Below are 14,058 nucleotides of genomic sequence, written 5' to 3'. Positions count from 1 at the left end.
CTGTTTGTTTGCATTTAATTATGTCCTAAAAGGATTGGTATAGAGAATAAAATATACATGAACTAGCACTTCTGATTTATAAAAGTATATCAATGACATTTCAATTTAAAGTACAACCACTGTAGGGAGAGTAAGACAGTGTACATGCAACTTGCATTAACAATATTGAATTCAAATGAAAATTTATTTCTATTTTTCATTCTTGTTTTAGCCAATATATTTTATTCCTACTGAAATGTACATTTTAACATTGGTTGTACTTAAAACCCACAATCAATAAAACTGAAAAACAAATATACATAAATAAAACTTGATAAAATATACCTAATTTCTTTCCTTGTTCATCCCTTATTCAGGGAACGGTGTTTCTCACTGCCCCTTATATAATATGGGGTTGAGAAATTAAATTCACCACTAAATGACTATGTAGAATTAAATTTTTTTGTGAGTGCAACACATATCTGATATGCTGATATCAGAATATATTCTCCTGCATATTTTGGTATTAAGGATAGTAGAGGTTTAGTGATAACATTATAACCTCAAGTTCAGGAAAGCTTCAAGGTGGTTGTTAAAAGAGTAATGAGTCTTAAATGATAGTTTCATAATCAATGTCTTTGATGTACAAATAGTCATTGATTGCTACTAATATCTCTTTTCCTTCCATAGGTCTTGGCCTTTCCCTGAAGTATGAGCCAGAGCTAGAGTAAGATAGATAGTTGCTTCCTTTAATTTTAAATTTCTTATTATAACCATGATCATCATCACTTCTAACCAAAGAAAAAAGGTAGCTTGGGGATGCAATCTCTTTATAGATTCCGTCTTTTTAATGGAAACAATCTATCCTTGTGAGGTATCGGAAATAAATTTCACTGACCATGAAACAGGATCTTTAAGGTGCTTAAACAATCTTCTATAAAATAGGACCAACCAAGAGGTGTCAGGGCCATCTGGCAGCAGCAGCTGTCCTCCCCATGGCTGCCGTCCTTGGATAGCAGGTGCTTCTTCAAGCCTTTGTCAGGGGAAATGGTTGTCTTTCAGAGGCTGAACACTCAATAGTCGATGAGCCACTAAGATAGAGGACAACTCTTCTTTTAAAGAGTGATCAGTCCCAGGTGACTAGACCTGTTTATTACCACCTCCAACAAGTTCCCTTGAGATTAAACTGTTCTAAATATTTTTGTTGATAGAATTTAGACAATTTCATATAAAAGTGTTGGGCAGAGAACAAACTAAGTATCAACAAAATGACTGGAATGTAACAAATTTCTGGTTGTGATGACACCATATAAGAAATTATTGGGATAGAAGGAAAGCAAGAACATTTTAAGAGGCTGACTAATATTAAATCTACCTCAGAAAGGAATGTATTTTAAGTCATAATATGGATGTCAATAATAGTTTATAAAGTTCTTGTCTACTAGAATCATGTAACACTTCAAAGATTAAACTCTTAAATAACATGTAATAATAGTCATAATGCTTCCTCTCTAAGTAACCTTAGATAAGTTAATGAATTTATCTCTGCTTTTCTTTCTTCATAAGTAAAATGGGGACAATACTAGCTGCTTTCATAGTTTTGTGTTGGTGATTGAGTCAATATATATTGTGTTCAGCAAAGAGTAAGTTGCTACCATTTGTAGTATTTATATTAACAAAATGGACCTACGGAGCTTTTGCAGAATCAGTTGCCTTTCTTGACATATGTAATCCAATTGATCTTTTCTCCTGAATTAGTGTAAGACCAGTTTCTTGATACTGACCCATTTCAAGATATAATTGAAATTACGCTGCCAGTTTTATGATTCTGTGAATGTCATAAATTTTTGTTGGTAGTAATTATAAAGACAAAAAGCTTGATTCTTTAAAATCAAGTTATTATGTCATATTAGCCTGGTTATGACTGTTCTCCCTTGCCACGTTTCTTTCATACTCATCAATTTTTAGTCCATTCCACATCTACATACTTCTGCCATGCAGTTAGATTACATATAAAGCAGGCTTTTGCTTTTGAAAGACAAAAGAAGCCTGATAAGTAAAAATTACATTGTATTCTCTCCTAATCCTAAATCAGTATTGCAAGTACTTTATTAACCATACTATTTTACTTACTTATTCTTGGCATAGGTATGAAGTTGCTAATTTCCTAAAGCTCAGGTTTAGTGTAAGCTACAAAACCAATAGCCTTTATAGATTTCTTTTCTTTCTTTCTTTCTTTTTTTTTTTTTGAGACAGAATTTCACTCTTGTTGCCCAGGCTGGACTGTAATAGAGCGATCTCGGCGCACTGCAACCTCTGCCTCCTGGGTTCAAGTGATTCCCCTGCCTCAGCCTCCTGAGTAGCTGGGGTTACAGGCATGAGCCACCACACCTGTCTAATTTTGTATTTTTAGTACAGATGGGGTTTCTCCATGTTGGTCAGGCTGGTCTTGAACTCCTGACCTCAGGTGATCCGCCTGCCTCAGCCTCCCAAAGTGCTGGGATTACAGGTGTGAGCCACTGCTCCAGGCCGCTTTTATAGATTTCTATTTTAACATTAAAACTGGCAATTCTAGATCAAAGATGCATAGAACAGACAAAATTATTATTTTTCTGCATTCCAGTGGCCCCTGGGCATCACTATGCATGGCTTATATCTGGTATTTTCAGTATTTTATATGTATATTTGTGCTATAATGTTATGGGCTCATTATATATAAAGACTATGTCTATTTTCTTATTTTCATTTGAATTGTCAGACCATAATAGATTGCTTGTCACTTAGAATGAATTTAGTAATAGTTTGTTATATTTAATTTGCCAGTATGTATGTAGTATGTAAGATGTTTTAATATTGTCTCAGATGATTAAATGTTTACCAAGGAATAGCTTTTGATGTTAGATAATTTGTAGTTTCAGGACTGTGAATAGCTTTTTTTTTTTTTTTTTAAATCAGGCCACCTCTCTCCCTACTAAAGCTATAATGTCTATGTTGCTAAATCTGATAGACACTTTACAGTCTCACCTTACTCAAATATCAATAGTATTTTAAGCATTTAAGGACTTACTTTTTTTCTGAAAACTTTTTTTAATGTGGTGAAACAAATCATATTTCTTGCTCTTCCTTTTCAGTTTTAGAGAATATATTTGCATTTATTCCTTTCCCTGTTCACTAAATGCTAAAGTTCTTCATAGCTTGGCTGTTCACCCTTTGGATTTCTATTCTAGTTGACTCTTAACATTTCTCTATAAGTACTGAATCTGTGTCACTGACTCCCAAATTTATACGTGTGTTGAGTTTCCTTCTGAGCTCCAGACTCATATAATCAGCTGCCTAATTGACATATCAGTTGGATATCTCATAGGCTTCTTAAATATAACATTTCACAAATTTTTTTAAAAATGTTTTTCCGCCTTTCCAGACTCTTCTATCCACCAGTCTTCCTTATCTCAATAAATAATATTCCCTTCATGTCAAAGACTTTAGAATTATTTTTGATGCCTCTATATTACTTGCTCCAGAGCAAATCCATCCTTAGGTCGTATTAATCGAACGCTTCCAAAATATGTCTTAAATGGATTCAGTTTTGATTATATCTCTGCCATCCAATTAATCCAAGCCACCTGATTTTCTGATTCAGTCTCCTTCACTGGAATGTAAAATTGTTAAGGGTAGCAATTAGTTCTGTTTTGGATCTGGTTATTTTCAAGTGCTTAGATCAATGTCTGGCTCACATTAGATATTGACAATTATTTGTGGAGTGAATGGATTGATGGGGGCTTCCTTAAAGAGTCTCTTCTGTAATCATTGATAAATGATACTATGATAATGAGGTCTGCAATGGTCATGGTGGGAAAAATGCTGGCAAATTCTGTATTAATTGACACAGATATTATTGAGGTAAATTTAAATGACCCTTTTGATGAACGCTTTCTGGAATTTTGACGCTATGATGCATATTGACAGGGTGACTCACACTATGGATATGCATGTATACATATGTTATGTATACATATATCTTTAACTTAAAATATATGGTATTTGACTATGAAATTCAGTGCATTCATGTAGTGCTAAAAATGAAATGATATTTTGATTTTGACCTTTTCTTTCTGTAGTCAGAATAGATAATGGACACACACAGAATGGTTTCTTTCTCCTTTATCAATGCTTGCTTAATGATTACTCCGAATCCTGCTGACTATTTTTAAAATGTTCTCAAATTTCATTTGCAGTAATTTTGAATCAAACACAGTTCTTTGTACTACTGTATTTTGTGAAATTTTAGCTTTTGATTCATTGAATAATTTCAAAATTAACCAAGGTTCTTCAAATATGCTACTTTTGAGGTTTCGATTAGAGCTGATTTTAAAACATACTCACAGCTTGTTTTAACTGATATAATTTGTAAAAATTAAGATTTGTAAAATTAAAGATGTACATCTCATCTCTCTCATTTTGAAACAAAATGGCTTTGCAAATGTTTTAATTTACATTTTATAAAACAAAACTGATTCGTATGGCAGGATGGCCACTGAGATTTAAAAATATCACTCAAGTTCTATGAGAAGTTTTCAGACATTAAACTGCAGAACATAGAATTCATAATTCCATTTATGGTAGATGATATTGAAGTAAAAGCAAAGTAATCTACATTTTTAAATGCCAGAACAATGTTGGTATGCTGTGTGTTTTGAAAATATTTTGTCAGTAACACATATTGTCATATATAATTATGATATTTTGGTAAATTTTTATGTGATGTGACAATTTAAATTTGATATAGAGCTATTTTATTTTATGCAAGATATGGTCCCTGAAATTAAAAGTGAATAATTGACATTGCCATTCATAAAAATTTTTTGTAATAGAAGTATGTAATTTTTTCCAAAGGAGTTCATGATCATTACTATAAATAAATGATAAAATAACAAAACAGCAAATGTAGATAGTAAAAGTAAAGGTCTCTTCCTAATCCTCTGCTTAAATTTGAACTTCCACCAGAAGCGTATGGATTCATCATAAATATGTTAAGTTTTCCACATCAGTACATTTCTTGATGAATGCATGTGGGCCCATTACCGGTGTGAAAATGGAAAGGTTGGTTCAGGTTTCTGTATATAGACTCAGCAAGTCAATTTGTCTGCATTGTATTTTATATATTTTTGTTGAAGTCTAAAATGTGTCTTAAATCTTATTATTTTTCACAAATTCCTAAATGTATTGTCCAATATGTTACCTTTCACTGGGACAATTGCATTCTCCTCCTCTCCAGTCTTTTGCTTTCTCTCTTGTCCTTCACCTTCCATTCTCCATAAAACAGTCAGTGAAACCATCTCAAAGGGCTAATCTAATCTCATTACTTCTCTGCTTAAAACTTTCCAATTAGACACCATTATTTGGTTATTTGGGGAAGTCCGTAGTAAAGTTATCAATGGGAAGTTAATCTTCATTGTCTCAGTTTCATTTTTAGTTAGTATTTCTACTGAACATTTATTGGTGATCATTTTTGTAGTAGTCACATTTTAAAATTAAAACAAATTAGATAATAATTTTAAATAGTAGATTATGTCAAATATTTCCAAGTATAATGGGAATTCAAATTAAAAACCTTTTGAATGCAGATTTAATATCCCTATCCATGTTTACAAAACCATTTAAAAACAGTGTTTGCCTATGTAATACAGACTTCCTTTTGCAGGCTATTTTTGTGAATAAACTATAGTCTTGCAGATGTTTGTTAGCATTACGTTTATTGTAAAACATTAAAAGTCTCTTGTTGGGCAAGTTATTTCTAAAGAGGTTATAAAACATTGTTCATATAGAATACAGGAAGTATCTCAACTAGATCCAAAAAAATCAGTGTTAGGCAAGTATTAGGAAAAAACTGAAGATTTATTTCACAAGCTTCTTAACTTACATTTTGGACATTCACATTTGCATATGAAAAAATATACATTTATGTCAGCTGAAAACATGCATATGGATTTATACCAGCTGGTAATTATTATTCTATTCTCAAGGAGCTCATAGTCTAGTAGGGAAAGGTCATAGTTGTTTTGCGAAGACTGACTTGTAAATAAATTGTTACAGAAATGTGATAGTTCCTTAAGAGATATGTGAACAAGGAGCATTGCTGACATATACGTGAGCAATGAAATCTGCCAAAGTTCATAGAGGAAAGAAGTAAATACCAGGAGACCTAGCACTGGAGGTTGCTCATTTTAGGCAGTGAGAACATATTCAAAGGCATAGTGGTGTGAAACATCATGGTGGTCCCTAACGTGAAAATACAAAGGTAGAGCAGTCTCCTTGTAAATGTTGAGGCCAATTTCCTGAAAATCATAGTGGTAAGGTTTATAGAGGGGAACATTAACACCTCATGTGAAATACAGGGTGGGATCCACAGTTACTGTTCATATACAGAGAGCATTAGAATAATGCTTTTAAATGTGTGGTACTTGATATCAAAAAAAAAGGGAGTCTAAGCTGGAGATAAACATTTGGGATTGATCAGCCCATAGGTAATAGAGAAAAGCAAATTGCCTGAAAATTTCAGGAACTATGAACATAATAGCCCTTACCAACTTTATTTTTATAATGCATAGATATCTAAAGTTCATAAATAATACTGAGTTATATAGTATTGATAGGAACCTAAAAGTAGGAAAACGGAAGAAGAATTTGTCAAAATATTGTTACATTTAAATTTAGAAAAGTTATGTTTAAGGTAAAATAGTAGTGACCAGTACACCATTGATCCAAAACTAAAAATACAGAATGTTCAGATTAAATTTTATTCGACGCTTTGGAAAGTTGATTAAACTCCTATATAAAACATATGCAAGGTAATAAATGCTGTTAAAAAAAAATTTAGGCTACCTGTTGGAAATTTGAAAACATTCTAAAAATATTCTTTGCATTTTTGTCATTGCAAAGTTTATTCAGTATAACATATTACTGACAGTGAAGGAGACACTTTGCATTATTTCCTTGGCCAGGATAAATTGGGCCCCTCTCGTTTTCGTTTCTCTTACCTCACTCATCTCATCATTCACAGTGTCTTGTCTATTTGATCTTTAACAGTTTTATATGTGTGATTTCTTGCTGCCACTGCTATTTGAGTTTACATGAAAGGTTTAACCTTCTAACTGATTTAAATTTTCTCTCATCTGCCACTTTCAAGCTGCGTACTGATCTCAGAGTCTTCTTTATAAAATATTACTTTCATCCTATAATTCTCCTTAGAAATATTGAATTAATTCTATCTACTTGATGTATACAGATCAAAATCCATGGGCAAGATTGTCCTCAAACAAACTCCCCATACAAGCTTCTCCTTCTCTATCAGCTCCACCTCAGACAAGCTTGCTCCATACTTAACTCATGTTGTTTTCCCTGCCTTGGAATTCTGCTCGTCCTCCTCCCTCCCTCCCCTTGCAACACTTACCCACACTTCAGTGTCCAGGTGAAGTCCCACTCTCTTCCACTGGACATTAATGACACTTTTCTCCAAATTCTTATGACACACATTCACATTTGGAACTTGATCCAAAGATAATTGTCAGCATACTTAACAGAATTTTATTATTGATTTCCTCAGGCTTGTGTACCTTGTTTTTCCTGGCTTCCTGGAAAACTCCTCAGGGGCTGGCAACTTATTTTGTTCTTCTTGGAATTTCTGATACTCATCATTGTATTACTCATTTCTGTAAGCAGTTTTTGATGACATGACCGAACAAATGTGTCTTTAATAAGGGGACAAATATGAATATGACATGGGTGAAAGGAGGTAAGAATATTTTAGTACCTCTTTTGGAAAATTGCATGCTAAAATGCATATGAAAATATAAAACTGTATGTACTTGAATCACTCTATCACTTTCACATTAACCTGTTGTATTTCCTTCCTTTTTTATTTTTATTTTTATTTATTTATTTTTTATTTAATATTATTATACTTTAAATTTTAGGGTACATGTGCACAATGTGCAGGTTAGTTACATATGTATACATGTGCCAGGCTGTGATGAAGGAAGTACTTAGTGATAGTACACTAAGTACTATCAGAAATGAACTTATTTTATTTTTTATTTCTTGCTTTTTTAAAAAAAATCTGCTATATATTTAACTCCCATAGAAGAGGCCCCATAGAAGATGTTCCTGTCTTCACTGCTAGGTCCTGGCATTAGTATAGTGCCTGGAAGTTGATAAGTGTTAAATATTAGTTGAATGAATGGATGAATTAAATACGTTTAGCAGAGTCATACTATGCTACGATCTTTCTTTTTTTTTTTTTTTTTTTTTTTTAGATGGAGTCTCGCTCTGTCGCCCAGGCTGGAGTGCAGTGGTGCGATCTCGGCTCACTGCAAGCTCCGCCTCCCGGGTTCACACCATTCTCCTGCCTCAGCTTCCCGAGTAGCTGAGACTACAGGCGCCCGCCACCACGCCCACCTAATTTTTTGTATTTTTAGTAGAGACGGGGTTTCACCATTTTAGCCAGGATGGTCTCGATCGCCTGACCTCATGATCCGCCCACCTCTGCCTCCCAAAGTGCTGTTGTTACGATCTTAAGATGGGACCTAACGATAATATGTTACTTGTACTCACTGGGTGGTAAGTTGAAGGAAACAGAAACCCAGAAAAAAAAGATACTGAGCTAAGTAAATAATATTATAGAGCAAAACCAAGGCACTCATGAAAACATCATCATGTTATAGTATTGTGTTAAATAAAAAATTTCTGATATGGGTTGCATCTCATAAAAGAGGCTTCTCTGTACTTATAAAGTACCATCTGTTGTACTGTTCTCTGTGAATCTATCTGAGATTTATTAATTGTGAGGCCACTGTACTTAGAAATTTTTAAAAGAGTAAAATGGGGGCTTGAAAGATAATATTTGAGAAGAGCAACTCATTCTCAGCTTATTCTTCCATCAAGATATGGTTTCAAGTAATGTTTGAAAGTGAGTGACCCTTTTATAAATCAGAGGTGACAATTTTCTTGCTAAGAAAACAGATGTAAATGTTGTATTGTCTGATGTTTTTATTATTATACGAAATATAATAATGGGTGCATGTGCAGAACGTGCAGTTTTGTTACATAGGTGTACACGTGCCATGGTGGTTTCTGCACCCATCAACCCGTCACCTACATTAGGTATTTCTCCTAATGTTATCCCTCCCCTAGCCCTCCAACCCCCGACACGCCCCGGTATGTAATGTTCCCCTCCCTATATCCATGTGTTCTCATTGTTCAACTCCCACTTATGAGTGAGAATATGCAGTATTTGGCTTTCTGTTCTTGTGATAGTTTGCTAAGAATGGTGGTTTCCAGCTTCAGCCATGTCCCTTTCCTGTTTATTTTAATAAGATGACCTTGGAAGTATAGATTTTAGAAAGCATTATTTTCTGTCTTCTCCTACACTTGCCCTGTAACTCAATCCTTCTCTTTTTCCATTCCATCCTCTCTTTTATACATATACACATGGATACACATACATAACATATACATTTAATTTTTATACATGTCATATGCAATGAAATTGTTGCAATTTCTGCTATTCCCATCAATGATGCATCTGTGCTATACATATCTGTGCTACATATTATTTTTATTTTTATTTTATTTCATTTTATTTTTTTTTTGTTTTTTTTTTTGTTTTTTGTTTTTGTTTTTTTTTTTTTTGAGACGGAGTCTTGCTTTGTCGCCCAGGCTGGAGTACAGTAGTGCAATCTTGGCTTGCTGCAACCTCCACCTCCCAGGTTCAAGCGATTCTCCCATCTCAGCCTCCTGAGTAGCTGGGATCACAGGCATGCGCCACCACACCTGGCTAATTTTTGTATTTTTAGTAGAGCCAGGGTTTCACCAATGTTGGTCAGGCTAGTCTCAGACTCCTGACCTCACGATCCGCCTGCCTCAGCCTCCCAAAGTGCTGGGATTACAGGCGTGAGCCACTGCACCCAGCCTATATTGCTTTTAATATACAATTTGTGGTTCTTGCGTTTTGACTATTTTTGCTCCATAATTCGTTTTGGAAACTACAACAAAGTTTGGAAGAAGGACTTAGTAATTGGGCAGCTCAAATCATGTAACAGGTGATTCAGAGCCTATTTATAAAGTACCATCTGTTGTCTCAAGAGATTTCTCAGACTTCTCAGCCATGTTAATTGATTCCTTATAGTTTATGAGTGGCTTTTCTTAAGAACATGATTGAGTGTGATTTTTATAAGAGGCTAGAATCTACAGATGGTAGGAGCTGAGTTGCTGTCTGAAAAATGTAAGATCAGAATGCACATGATACATCACAGTGTGTTGTTGGTCCATGATGTTCTATTCATTTATCCTGTCATGATTTGTATTGTACTATCTTATCCCAATTCTTCTAGTTCTCTTCCTTTTCATTTTTCCTAGTGGTAATGGTGGTAATGATGATAACGACCATGACACCAACAATAATAACAGAATTACAATTAACTGTTTGATATTGGAATATATATGAAGTCATGCACCCTTTGGTTTAAATATGCCATTTGATTTCTAGGACTTAGAGGTTAAATTATTTGCCCAACATTTTGGAACTACAAAGTGGCAGAACAAATAGCTGAATACAGGTCTCTGAGAGATTATAGACTTACTCTCCAAAATTCCTTTTTTCCTATTATTTCTCTTTATACTTTCTTACTCTTGTCAAACTGACCCATTCTCATGGCATCAATTTTAATCTCCTCTTAGATAATTCCTAAATTGGTATTTATTATCTTTTTCCTTCTTCTGATCTCTGATCTGTATCTCCAAAAGCCTGACCAGTTCCTCTGCCTGAAAACACTCTGGGAATATTTCTTTCTACTAATATGTACTTCATATTATTCTTGGTTAATGATATCATTTTCCCCTTAATTATTCAAACTTACAACATACTCTTTGTCACCACCACCTCCTCATTTCATAAAAATAATTATAGAGGCCACCATTTCCATTTGGTATTCACTATCTTTCATAATGGCATGCCAACAGATAGTGGATATATCCAGAAATTGTTCTCACAACTTCAGTCAAGCTAGACACCTGTCCATTTCTCATTAATGTCGTTTCCTTGTTGTAGCTCTCTTTTTCCTTTGTAACCTCCCCCTCTCACTCTTTTTTTTTTTTTTTTCCTCCAGACGGAGTCTTGCTCTGCTGCCCAGGCTGGAGTGCAGTGGTGCGATCTCAGCTCACTGCAACCTCTGCCTCCTGGGTTCAAGCAATTCTCCTGCCTTAGCCTCCCGAGTAGCTGGGCCTACAGGTGCATGCCGCTACACCTGGCTAATTTTTTTTCTAAACTTGCCTATTAAAATATGTAGATAATTTTAAAGTTCTGACTTCACATGAAGTACTGTCTTTGCTGGAATCAGATTGATTCTGATTTGACTGAATATGCTTTCTTTCTAGTATCACCACTTTTGACTAGATAATATGGTTCGAGATGATGTTCATAATATTCTTTTCAAAGAATTAATATTTTATGCTACCCAGTGAAAATTATGAATAGTAGTTTCAAATAAAGGAATAATTTGAATTCCAGGGCATAAATGGTTTTCTTCATAAAGAGTACTCAATGTTTATTTTATTCCTTACAAAGTAGTACTCATCTCAGTATAACATGTAAATTTAATTATTTTGATTTCAAGAAAATGTTTAATGCACCTAGGATGTACAATGTACTGAGTACCTGGAAGTGAGTAAGACCCCCACCCAGTGCTTAGAATGCAAGCTATTCATAAAAAAATCATTTTGATGATAACTGTAATGTTAGTTCAAGTAAAATATTTTGGAAATAGATAGTAGAGTTGGTTATTTTGTATGGAAGAGTTATATCTGAGTTGAACCCTGAGGCATAAATTGGAATATGAGAAATCTGTGACAAGTAAAGGAGATAATGTTAACTTTTGGAGGAATGACTATGGTTTGCTGGAGGAAGGTGAGTGCAGCCAATGTGGCTAGAGAATCAGATACGTAGGAGAAAATGACTAGACGTTAGTTTGAAAATAGGCTGGAATATGTAAAAGGGAGCCATTCGATTATTGCAAGTAAAGAGGTGACAATCATATTGTGACACACTGTAATTGTTAGATTGGGGAGGGTGAAAAGCTGATCAGGGAGATCATTTAGGAACTATTTCTGATCATCTAGAAGAGAAGGTCATGCTTGGACTGGGAGAGGTAATAAGAGGAAGAAGGCAGTTATGAGGAGTAGAAGAAAATAGTACTGTTAAGCAAAATTTAAAGATGACTTAGATGTTTTCCTTGAACATCTGGGTTGGGTGATCGTGCTACCAATTTAGAATAGAAAGCAGGAGGATTTGGGAGAGAGAGCAAGTGTAATGAGTTGGTCTTAATGCCTGATAAATACTTAGGGTAATATCTGGGTTATTCAAAGTTAAGATATGATTATGCGCCTTAATAATTTATACCTTAAAAAGCCCAGTATAACCATATATTTTTTATTATAGTTTTTCCTTTCCAAGCATGGAAGGCTTTTGATGGCCAGAAAGAGAGAGTGAATGTAAAACATTCTGGTTCAAGCCACTGACTGCTGTGGGGAATTTTTCAATTGGAATTAATTTTTGTTCTAAGTTATGTTTAATATAATGTATCTTGGAAACATAAAACAGACTGTATTGTAAACAGAAGTTATAAGACTTAGATACAAAGCCATTTTGTTCTAAATCTAGTGCACTGTTTCTGACCCTTTCTTGCCAAATTCAGTGAGTTTTATATCAATAGAGTCATGTAGCTTTCTCAACTAACGGCCATTTAGTCCTTGTTTTATGCAACATAGTCTGTTTACCAGCAACTGAAGTAATTTTCGAAATCCTATTAGACATACATAGCTATGTTCTTTGCAAATAAATACTCTGTTTTAAAAAGTTAAATGAAACTTAAAGGAACTCATGCTCTGAAGAATATTTCAGTGCTGTTTATTTAATCTTAAAATTTAAGTCATTTTTATCTTTTAAAGTCAATTAGAGGCATGTTCTTTTATCATTAACAATGATATTTATTATTACTAATTGACTTTAAAAGATACAAAGTAAATAATAAGTAATATCATTGTGTGCTAAGTTATTTATGGTTTTTATCTTATCTAAAAAGAACCCATAAAAATATTCAAATGAAGTTAGCACATAAACAGCTAATATTTAATTCTATTTTTTCTACATTTCTTTAAAATTGATAATGATGTTACTAATTTTGTGTTATGTATACTTCATGTGTTTATGTTTTTTTTATTTCCTTCTGAGGCTGGTGTGGGAGCAGTATACAATCTATAACATTTTGGCTCTCTATACTCATTTTATTCCTCACTGAAAAATCACTCATCAATTGTTCAAGGAAAAAAAGCAGGATGGAGATAAGCCACAACTAATCTCAAATATCAAAATCGTTTCATTGTTAGATGAGAGCAATGGTGGGTAATAGACAAATTCCAATACAAATTATGTGAAACTTATATCAAAAATTTACTAATTCAGTAACACTGGATTTAGGTGGTTTCATTTTCAGTCGGTGTGATTTTAAATACATTGCAAATATATTTGATTTTGATGCCTGAATCAGTGTGTAGTATCAGTGTGTGCCTGAATCAGCGTGAGTGTCATTGAGAAACAATGACAGGAATGTATTTATATTTTGTAATACAGACAAAGGGACTGTCTTTGCTGGAGATAAAAAAGCACTTCTTGTTCCCAATATGCAAATCCATTCTATGCATTAAATATCTTAACATTTAGAGATATAATGCCATTCCATTTATGAAGGCATGTTTGTGTTTTTCTTCACTTGATGTATTTGTTAATATGATTAATTCCTTCTGATAAGCAGTTTTTAGAAAGATTGGAGCTTTGTCTGTGTTCATAGGCTTTTGGTGCAGCTTTCCCAGCCTGGCAATTCTTGAATCCCAAGCCTTGTCTTCTTGCCAAACTTTTGGACTTGTCTATGGACACGCCTACCTGCTTTCTGCCTCCACCAGATTCCATGAGTGACTTTTGTCTTGATATCTCCAGCCAGCCCCTGACTGGAGCTCACCATGTTTTTTTGT

General features: G+C 34.0%; 1 protein-coding gene across 48 annotated transcripts in view; it reads left to right on the top strand.

Moving 5' to 3' along the window:
- ADGRL3 (adhesion G protein-coupled receptor L3) overlaps positions 1-14,058 on the top strand; it is an 860,164-nt gene that overhangs the window by 226,350 nt on the left and 619,756 nt on the right. The gene's annotated exons all lie outside the window — the stretch shown is intronic.

Source organism: Gorilla gorilla, chromosome 3 (genome assembly GCF_029281585.2).
Source record: "Gorilla gorilla gorilla isolate KB3781 chromosome 3, NHGRI_mGorGor1-v2.1_pri, whole genome shotgun sequence".
Classification (NCBI taxonomy): Eukaryota; Metazoa; Chordata; class Mammalia; order Primates; family Hominidae; genus Gorilla; species Gorilla gorilla.
This window is presented reverse-complemented; position numbering and strand designations above follow the sequence as displayed.